General features: G+C 44.1%; 1 pseudogene; it reads right to left on the bottom strand.

Annotated features, from left to right (window-relative positions):
• LOC115096813 overlaps window positions 1–7,036 on the bottom strand; it is a 12,791-nt pseudogene extending 5,755 nt beyond the window's left edge.
• Between the last annotated feature and the right edge of the window lie 4,052 nt (window positions 7,037–11,088).

The following is an 11,088-nucleotide window of genomic DNA, read 5'->3' as shown; positions in this document are numbered from 1 at the left end:
CCTTTCAAACACCGCTCTTCGGAAAGACCCATCAGAGAAGCATATAAAGGAACCCTTCAAGTCCCACCTGCTAAATCCACCCGTCTAACATTCACCAAAGAACGTTCCTTTCCACAGCAGGCCCAGTCCTTGGAACAGACTACCGACTGACCTAAGACTGGAACCCTGTCTCCTCACCTTTCGAAGAAAACTAAGACGTGGCTTTTCCTCCAAGCCTTCCCCTAACTCAAAGATGTCATGTCAGACTCAGCCCAAGGAATGGATATTTACTAATCTCTGAACCCGTCATATATTATTTATAGGGATGTGAATCGTGTCCTCGATCGTCTTAACGATCGATTTCGGCTGGGAGGGGGAGGGAATCGTATTGTTGCCGTTGGGGGGGTAAATATCGTGACAAATCGTGAAAATCGTTAAAAATCGAAAAATCGAAAAATCGAAAATCGAAAAACCGGCACATTAAAACCCCCTAAAACCCACCCCGACCCTTTAAATTAAATCCCCCCACCCCCAAATACTTAAAAAACCTGCGGGTCCAGCGGCGGTCCGGAACGGCAGCGGTCCGGAACGGGCTCCTGCTCCTGCATCTTGTCGTCTTCGGCCGGCGCCATTTTCCAAAATGGCGCTGAAAAAATGGCGGCGGCCATAGACGAAAAGGATTGGACGGCAGGAGGTCCTTCCGGCCCCCCGCTGGACTTTTGGCAAGTCTCGTGGGGGTCAGGAGGCCCCCCACAAGCTGGCCAAAAGTTCCTGGAGGTCCAGCGGGGGTCAGGAGCGATTTCCCGCCCGCGAATCGTTTTCGTACGGAAAATGGCGCCGGCAGGAGATCGACTGCAGGAGGTCGTTCAGCGAGGCGCCGGAACCCTCGCTGAACGACCTCCTGCAGTCGATCTCCTGCCGGCGCCATTTTCCGTACGGAAAATGGCGCCGGCCATATGCGTATGGCCGGCGCCATTTTCCGTACGAAAACGATTCGCGGCGGGAAATCGCTCCCTGACCCCCGCTGGACCTCCAGGAACTTTTGGCCAGCTTGTGGGGGCCTCCTGACCCCCACGAGACTTGCCAAAAGTCCAGCGGGGGTCCGGAAGGACCTCCTGCCGTCCATCTTTTTCGTCTATGGCCGCCGCCATTTTTCGGCGCCATTTTGGAAAATGGCGCCGGCCGAAGACGACAAGATGCAGGAGCAGGAGCCCGTTCCGGACCGGCCGTTCCGGACCGCCGCTGGACCCGCAGGTTATTTAAGTTATTTGGGGGGGGTTCGGGAGGGTGGGGGATTTAATTTAAAGGGTCGGGGGTGGGTTTTAGGGGGTTTTAGTGTGCCGGCTCACGATTCTAACGATTTATAACGATAAATCGTTAGAATCTGTATTGTATTGTGTTCCATAACGGTTTAAGACGATATTAAAATTATCGGACGATAATTTTAATCGTCCTAAAACGATTCACATCCCTAATTATTTATATGAAGTTAATTCCTCTCTGTCTACTTCCTGGCTACCTTAGCCCCCAAGTTCAATCCTCTTGTTATATGTAACTTTGCTTATTTCGGCCTTCTTGTTGGTTACACTTGTTAATCCCCCAAGTTCCATGTAAACCGGCCTGATATGAATCCCATTCATGAAGTCCGGTATAGAAATATATTAAATAAAATAAATCACCCCCAGATCTCTCTCCTGCTCCGTGCACATCAGCCCTTCTCCCCCCCCCCCCCCCCCCCCCATCGAATACAGTTCTTTCGGATTTCCACACTCCATATGCATGACTCTGCACTTCTTGGCGTTGAATCTCAGCTGCCATATCTTCGACCACTCTTCCAGTTTCCTTAAATCCTGTCTCATTCTCTCCACTCCTTCTGGCGTGTCCACTCTGTTGCAGATCTTAGTGTCATCCGCAAAAAGACAAACCTTGCCTTCTATCCCATCCGCAATGTCGCTCAGAAAGATATTGAACAGGATGTGGTGTGTCCTGGGCCAGCCTCGGCGGCGAATACCCAGGCTGGTCCGATATCGTGAATCCGCCGCTGCCCTGCACAATTGTGTTTGCACCTGAATCATACTGGCTCTAGAGGAAATTTTAAACTTCAGAAGTCTGCTATTTTAATTCAGTCAGTTGGGTCTTTCTTGGTTGGTCTCTTCATCGTGACAAACCACCAGCAGTTCACTTCACACCTGCCCCAAGCCAGATTACGTCTTGGTAGTAGCCATTGCCCATCAGTGGACGTGCATGATCCTGCACGTACTTTTATGCATACAGCAAAGAAGTGGAGCTGGAGGTGGCAATAGCATTTACGCACACACTATCACGATCAATTTTTAAAGTATATGCATAAATCCTACTCAAACACATTTATGCCCAGTAAACATGTACCTTTTATGCTGTGCTGGGTTTGGTGCACTCGCCCTCTAATTTTTCCAAGCGGTTTTAAGTGTATAAGCCTACATTGAAGATCCAGGCTGAAGACCATGTGCACTCTCTACACGCGGATTTCAGCCCTAACCATGCTATTATAAAACTCATAAAGCAAGGAATTCCCTAATAGAACCAGCATCGTAACATATCATCATAGTAATATTCATACTTCCATTCATGCTTCCATTGAAGTTTGGGGGTTGGGAGGGAGACACAGCTGGGAAACTGCTCTCAGGGTACCTGGTTATAACAAGAAAAATGACTGCTCTCAATTCTAGATTTATAAATCTTCAGTGTTCTGTAAATGTTCAATCTACTACTGAAGAACAAGGTGCTTTTGATCTAGACAGACAACCAGGTGACAATGTTCTTATATCAACAAACAAGGAGGAACAGGTTCTTACAAACTTTATAAAGAAGCAGCAAAACTTGAGAAATGGGCAATTGCTCATTGGATGTTTCTCCTAGCTATCTACCTTCCTGGAGGCCAGAATCAGAGAATAGACAGATTTAAGTGGCCAACTTCAACCATACAAATGATTGCTACATGATTAAGTAGTATGAGGACTTTTCCAGCTTTGGAGCATTCTGCAAACTGACCTCCTTGCAATGTCTAAATAGGTTCCCATGTACTGCTGCAGGAAACTCAATAATGGGCAGAGCTGCTGCAAAGCTTTCCCAGTTCTGATTAATTTGGAATTTCATGTATTTTCCCCAAAAGCTAAGAAGAGGATGGGATGACACAGATTCTGGCCTTGCCAAATCTGGTTTTGTTGGCTACAATGCCTATAGCTATTTAACAACTAATAACATCTGAGGATAATTCTCTTCTCTTTGCATACCAGCCTTCTGTCTTTTTAACCCTAACTGCTTGGATGTTGAAAGTCTACTTGCAATATGGAAGTGAATAGGTTTCTTCTACATTTAAGAAGTATTCTATCAGAATATCATACAAGTTTAAATGGTAAAGATTTACATCCTGGTCTTCACATTTTAATCAGTTTTGCTGAGTTTGGAGTTATAATGTAAACTGGACTGATGTTATCCTACGAAGTCCGATATATAAAACCACAAATAAATAAATTAAATAAATACTGTCAGAATACCACTGGGAGAGGTGTAACATTTGCTGCAAGCTCGGATTTATAATAATTTGAAATGGATTTGCACAACATCTTTTGTTCAGATGGGATTCCGATATGCTCTTATAATGATGACCTTCAAAAACCATGCATGCAGTCACCTTCGGTGCAGATGGCTCTGTGATGTATTTCTAACTCCAAGCACGAAAGCTTCTAAAGAGAAGCTGGAACTGGGTACTTTTCAAAGCAATGTAGCCCAGTTTCATTAGGTAAATGGCTGTTATAAAATCTGGGGCTATGTTCGCATAAACGTACGTGTGTCACGCGGTTTCAGTTATGCCCTCCAAAGAGAAGGAGTGAATCCGTGTGCGTGCAGGGCCACTTTCCCGCAAACGTTTGAAGAAAAGATACGTAGAAGTTGACTTTGAAAATCCTTGGTAAAGTCTGAGGGGTGAATTTTCCAGGAGTTAACGCGCGTAAAAATTAGCATCTGTGCGCGAAGGTGGCGTGTACTCGCTTAATGGTTATTTTATAAACATCGAACGTACATGCATAATTTAGGTTTTGCGTGCGCATATACGCGCAAAAAAGAAAAAGGAGCGGTCTAGGGCAGGGTCAATAGTTATGCACGTAAGTTGCTATTTTACAAGAGATTTGTGCATGTGGATTTGGCCACTTAGGTAATCTTACACCTCTTAAGTATCTTGCGTAATCAAAATCAAATGTATTTATTGTGTGCTGTTGGGTTTGGCTGGGCGAACTGGGGGGAGTTCAGGCTGAAGAACCCGTAAAATCTCGATGACCTGGAGAAGGACTGGGTGAACTGGTAGAGGACTCAGAAAACTGGTAATTTCAATCATGCACACACGTTTTAAAATATACCCACTTCTGTGTGCAAAGTGGCTTTTACGTGAGCATGTCTTACTTTTTTTTTCGCATGTAAAGTATACACGCACATATATTGAAAATGGGCAGGAAAAGTATGCACTTTCAATGCATTGAAACACTGGCATGTATTCACGCGTAAGCATACATACACAGGTATGTTGGGGTGGACATACGTGTATTTTATAATGCGCGTGTATCTGATACGCATGAGTTATAAATACTGTTGTAGATTCCCGCATGACCATATACGCGCGAGAGTATGGGGCCGCGTGGAATTGTTTGAAAGTTCTCCTCTGTGTGAACAATGCACATGCGGAATTTACTGCTATCTGGAGAATTATAAAAAAAAACAGGTGCAAGGAGATCCTCTGTTTGGGGCCAATATTCAAACAAAAAGCCGAGTCCCTACATATAGGCGCCTTTTTCAAATGAACTTAGGTATTAACTTTTCAGCTGAAAATATTTCTAAGGTGGACGATTCATTTCCCTAGATTTAGCCTCCTAAATTACTAAACGCCTCCCCCCATTCTAGATCCGTCCTGCAGCCACCCACTTTTTAGGCTCCTAAATTTAGGGGTCTGGAGAAACTAGGAACCTAAATTTAGGCCCTCAGCCCTGGTACATTTTCAGGAGGGCTAATTTAGGGGCCTAACCCCTAAAGCTAAAATTCAGCCTCTTCATCATTGATAGCAGGGACTGAACTTGCACCCTCTGAGCTCTCAGGACTCACAGTCCAGTGTCTTAATGACTAGACCTCAGCTCTTTGCTGAGACAAACAACCCAAGCTAAGCTGTAAGATGTTAAATGGCTTGGACTGTGCCATTCTGGAATTCTTATTCTAATCATAATGTGGTTAACTTAACTATTATCCTCCTAAAATTGTCTTTTAGAATTTCTATATGGATTTGACCTCCTCTATTATGGAATAATTAGCTGAAACCCATTAAAATTCTTTGAAGGCCCATTTTCACTGACCTCCTCCCCAGTCTGACTCCAGCACTTCTTCCCCAGCCTGACCCCATCACACTCAGACCCCTCCCCTCCCCATCCCACTCTGACACTCCTCTCCAACATGCCACTCCCCCCTCTCTAGCCCCAGCCCTAGCACATTGACCTTCTTCCCCAGCCTGATCGAAGCACACAGTGACCCCGCTCCCCAGCCTTCCCCCAGCACTCTTTGATCTTCCTCCCATCACCTTTGGTCCCCCAGCTTGGTTCCAGCTCTGTCCCCTTGTTCCTCCAGTGCAGTTGCCTCATGGTTCGTTATTGGCAGTTCAGTGGCATCCCATGTGCAGTAGGGGTAGTGAGTCTATGGCAGGGTGCACACATGCACACTCTACTGATCACTCAGCACACCGCTGTGCCTCTGCTGGTCAGTGGCCGATGGAGTGCACATGCTCACTAGCGCATGCGCACCCCCAGTCTCCAACAGATAGACACATCCAGTCTATATATCCTATATATTATGAGGATAGACCGCTGTTCAGTCTTCTCTTCTCCATGTCGCCTGTGCATGTTTTCTTATAGAAGGTGTGCTCTGAGACTGCCAGTGGCAAGTCCATCCCAACTTGCATGGTTAGCCAGCGGCTTTGTTGGGTGGTATCTGTGGATACAGTAGAGTGTTGACTGAGTGGGTCTATGTGCATTTGTGACATGGGGCTGAGAGTATGTGTATGGTTGTTGGAGAAGGAAGGGGTAATTGTGTTCATTTACAAAAATATAGCCCATATATTACCAATATTTGTTCATGGCAGATAACAAACAAAATAAAATGACAATAATTTCAGCAGCAATAAAAAAATACCATAAACAAATAAAAACATAATAATCATAAATTTGCTTCATTAAAAAAATGTGTCTTCAAAGCTTTCCTAAAACACTTATAATCTGTTATCTGTCGTATACCAACAGGGAGAACATTCCAAAGGTGCCACTTCAGAGAAAACCTGCCTACTAGTTGCCGCCTGTCTGACAGATTTCGACCCAAGTACAGACAATAATGTGTGTGTGTACACTTATGGCTGAGAAGAGGGTGTATGACTGTAGGGTGTGCTTGGATGAGGTATAAGTGGCTTTGAATCATTGGTTATTGGGATCTGGGTGTGTGTGGCTTGAGGGTACGGAGGGAGGCTGGTGTGTGTGTGTGTGTGTATGCATGTGCTTCAGTGTGCATGGTAGGGTTGGGGTATAGGTAGATGGCTGGGGCTGTGTGTGAGTGGATGTGGATCATTGACTATGGGGGTCTGAATGCATGATGTGCCTGGGGGAGTATAGAGCATATAAGGGTGTACATGAAGGCCTGGGAGGTTGTGGGTTGGTGTTGATAATTGGGGCAGCATGGAGGATGTATGAGTGGCTGGGAAGGTATCAGTGGGGGGTCTGCATGGCTAGCTAGGGCAGGTGTTGGTGGCTAGCGGGGGGAGAGGGGGTCATTCAGGATGTGAGTGTGTATGAGTGACTGGGGATGTGTAAGTGTAAATCCATGGGTAGCTGAGGTGGCTTTGGATGGCCAGGGGGCAGAGGGAGAATGTTTGAAAGGAAGGGTGGTTGTGGGATTGGGTGGGGGGTAATAGACTCTAACCTCCATGGCATGTTTTGCTGCTGCTGTCTTCTTGCTTCCTGTGGGCTCTGGGGGAGTTGGGCTCTCCCAGAACCATGGCAGTCAGGTGAACCGGTGGCATGAGGTGATCTCCCCCTGGGCCTGGATGTTGAGTCCCACTGCTGAGCCCGGTGTGACTATCGGCCTGTGGGTCTGGTATCCTTGCTGAGGCACTGACATCTGGGAACAATGGAGAGGCTGCTTAATGTAGCAGGCGGGGTGTGCAAGCTATAGTAAGAGAGCAGCCTATGTCAGAAAAAACTGAGCTGAGTATGGTGAATGTAGCTGGTAACAGAGCAGCGTAAGTTGTAAGGAGCCGATCTGGGTGTGGCAGACCATGGCTGGTGAGGTGTGCATGTGCTCATGCATGCGTACGCACTCCAGCCACTGAAAGACAGACAATAATTCCAGGGCCGGTAACTTTCAAATCGGCGTGTGGGTGCACTTTGGTGCATGTGCATTGACACAGGCCCAGATACATGGCCGTTTTATAACTTGCACACACATATGCCCTAAAAAACTCTTACGTTGTTCAAATTGTTAAGATGTAATTTCCTTTCATTCCTCAAATTGTTTCACTGTAAACCAATGTGATGTGCAAACGAACGTTGGTGTATAAAAGCGCTAAATAAATAAATAAACAAATATGCGTGCATGTTATAAAATAGGCTGTCTGCACGCACACATGCACCCAATTTTAAGTGAGCATGCACCTGCGTGCACAAATCCTGATTTTACTGTGTAAGTCAGGGTATTTCATTAAGGGTGATTGTCCATGCTATTGCCAGTTTCACCAGTTTGCCCAGTTAAGAGCTAGGTCTTTCAACTTCCCAGGCCCTTTAAATCTGGAAGAAATGGCTAATTTCTTTTATTTTTTAAGTTACGCCTCCTCCATAGCAGAAGTAACGTTAAGCGGCAGTGGACCTGGGTGCGTGCCAGAGTGTGTAAGTATTTACATGCACAGCTCTTGGCCACTCCCTGAAATGCCAGGCCCCGCCAGGACCATGCCCCTTTTTGAAATAAGTCAGATGTGTGTGCATCTGTGCAGCTTTTAAAATTTGATGGGCACGTGCGAGCCCAACTAGTGCATGCATCTCCTGATTTTGGTCTTTAAAATTCACCTTTAAGCATATTATATAATGACAATAGCCCTTTATTATGCAATTCAATATATTCTTAACCTACAGTAAATATGAAATATTTGATAATAAAAAGATTGAAACAATAAAGTAAATAATTAAAAAAACCCTGAAAGTACTTGCTGGGGTAAATAGAATCAGACGTAACTACTTAGTATTTACATTTTCAAGACCTTACTTTTATTAGCAGTGAACAACCAGAAGCTGGAAAATTCTGGAAAATTATATCCCGATACTTTTCTTAGAAATGCACAACTATATAATCCATTATAAACACTACTCTAGAATAGCATCCAACTCAGCACCACTGTAAATTATGTGTAATCTATTGTGAATACTGTTCTAGACTGCAGTAAACAATTTAGCACATCTGTAAAGTATGTGTAATCCATCATAAACACTATTCTAGAATAGCACCCAACTCAGCACCACTGTAAATTATGTGTAATCTATTGTGAATACTATTCTAGACTGTAGTAAACACTTTAGCACATCTGTAAAATGTGTAATCCATCATAAACACTATTCTAGAATAGCACCCAACTCAGCACAACTGTAAACTATGTGTAATCTATTGTGAATACTGTTCTAGACTGCAGTAAACAATTTAGCACATCTGTAAAATGTGTAATCCATCATAAACACTATTCTAGATTACAGTACACAACTGTAAAGTATTTATAATTCATTATAAACACTACTCTAGAATAGCACCCAACTCAGAACCACTGTAAATTATGTGTAATCTATTGTGAATACTGTTCTAGACTGTAGTACACAACACAACTGTAAACTATTTGTAATCCATCATAAACACTACTCTAGATTGCAGTATGGAACTCAACACAACTGTAAAGTATGAGCCTAATTTTAAAAAGTGTTTACACACTTTCAATTGGGTTTTATGCATGTAAAATGCACTTTACCCATGTAAATGGGCTTTTGAAAATTGCTACAATATAGTCCATTGAATTGTCCATAGGATATTCACATGCAAGTGCACTCTGCATGCATAAATGACTTTTTAAAATTGTACAAATGTATGTTACATTTACAATTGTAACTCCTTTAAAAATTACCTCCTCTGTGTAATGTTCTATGAAATCTACTCTAGATTGCAGTACATTTCAGATTATTTTCTCTACTTTTAAACCACTATGTACAGTCATGATTTAAACTGATTCAGAGTCATTCACCTGGGGTGCAGTAATCCAAAAGAGCTGAATGTAATGGGGGATGTAAGACTGATGTGCACAGACCAGGAGAAAGATCTTAGGGTGACAGTGTTTGGAGATCTGAAGATGGCGAAGCAAACAGAAGAAGGCTGGGCTGCATAGAGAGAGGAATAACCAGTAAGAAAAAGGAGATGATAATGCCCTTGTACAGGTCCTTGGGGAGGCCTCACCTGAGTACTGTGTTCAGTTCTGGAGCCTGTATCTCAAAAAGGATCAAGACAGGATGGAGGCAGTCCAGAGAAAGGCAACCAATGTGGGGTCAGCATTGGCTGAAGGATCTGCATATGTATACCCTGGAGGAGAGGAGTTTCAGGGGAGATATGATACAGACCTTCAGATACCCGAAAGGTTTTAATGATGCACAATCGTCAAACCCTTTCTGTTGGAAAGAAATTAGTAGAGCTAGGGATCATGCAATGAAACTCCAGGGAGGACGATCAGAACCAACATAGGAAATATTTCTTCATGGAGAGGGTGGTGGATGCCTGGAATGCCCTTCTGGAGGAGGTGGTGAAGACAAAAAAGTGAAAGATTTCAAAGGGGCATGGGATAAACACGGTGTATGCCTAAAAACTAGTGGACGGAAATGAAGAAAAGAGTACATGGGGATAACTTGCTGGTGTGGCGGTTACTACCCTTAACCAATAAGCCTTCATGGCTCCATCATTGTTCTCTGCTTCAGAAAGCAATCAATGAGGGCCCCGACTTTTATGGTCTGGGGAAACAAATAAGCATGGGGGTAAACTTGGTGCGGCGGTTACTACCCTTAACCAATAAACCTGATACTTTGGATGCAACTTCAACATTTGCTCTCTGCTTCAATGGCAAAAGGTAACAGGGAATTGGATCCAGACAGTAAACGAAGGCCCTGACCAGCAAGGGGGTATCCTGCACGGCCCAGCAGACACTACCATAAGCTTGCTGAGCAGACTAGATGGACCATGTGGTCCTTTTCTGCCATCATTTCTATGTTTCATCTTATTCGCCTTCCTTTAATTGTAAGCTCTTAGAACACTCCTTTCACTAATGCTTCTACATAACTCATACTAATCATCTGTTACGCCACTTTATAGATCTGCCAATGATAAAACGAAGGGAGGAGGTGTGGGGCAGCAGTTAGGGCAGTGAGGTGCAAGTCAGGAGTGCACCTGGGATTCAATGAACTCCGATCCGGATTTCCTTGTAATTCTCTGTATGTTTAATCCAAATATCCATGAAGAATCTCAGTGGGGAAAATGGCAGCTTCTGTAGAGGGAATGGTTTGGAGCTTAAAATAGCTTTGTGTATTTAAGAACATGTCACATAGAGGGGAGAACAGGTGGCCTTGCACTTAGCACGACAGGTGTGAAACCAGGAAACGTGGATTGAAATCTGGCTTCCCCCACTGGCACTCAAAACCTGGGCAAGCGACCTCATCACCCACTGCTCTTCAGGAAAGGGACAGGCATGCACTGGATGGCAGGTGGAGTTTATCGTCAAGTGTCCTGGTTTAGGGTGCTATGGACATGTCCAAAATAAAATAATCTTTACATCGAAAGAGACCTTCATGCAATCCGCTTCTCTTGTTTCAGCGAATAAATTCAGTAGTTAAACATTGGTCTCATTAAGGTCCCAAAGTTCCATTATTCTTGTACTTTTAAATTGCATATAAATCTACAGAACTTATCGTGTTTCCCATCTTCCGAGAAGACAAGAAAATGGAAATTTGGGACCTTAATTTGGGACCTTAATGAGAC

The sequence above is a fragment of the Rhinatrema bivittatum genome, chromosome 8 (genome assembly GCF_901001135.1).
Source record: "Rhinatrema bivittatum chromosome 8, aRhiBiv1.1, whole genome shotgun sequence".
Lineage (NCBI taxonomy): Eukaryota > Metazoa > Chordata > Amphibia > Gymnophiona > Rhinatrematidae > Rhinatrema > Rhinatrema bivittatum.
The sequence above is the reverse complement of the archived record's forward strand: the minus strand, read 5'-3'. Positions and strand labels throughout refer to the sequence as shown.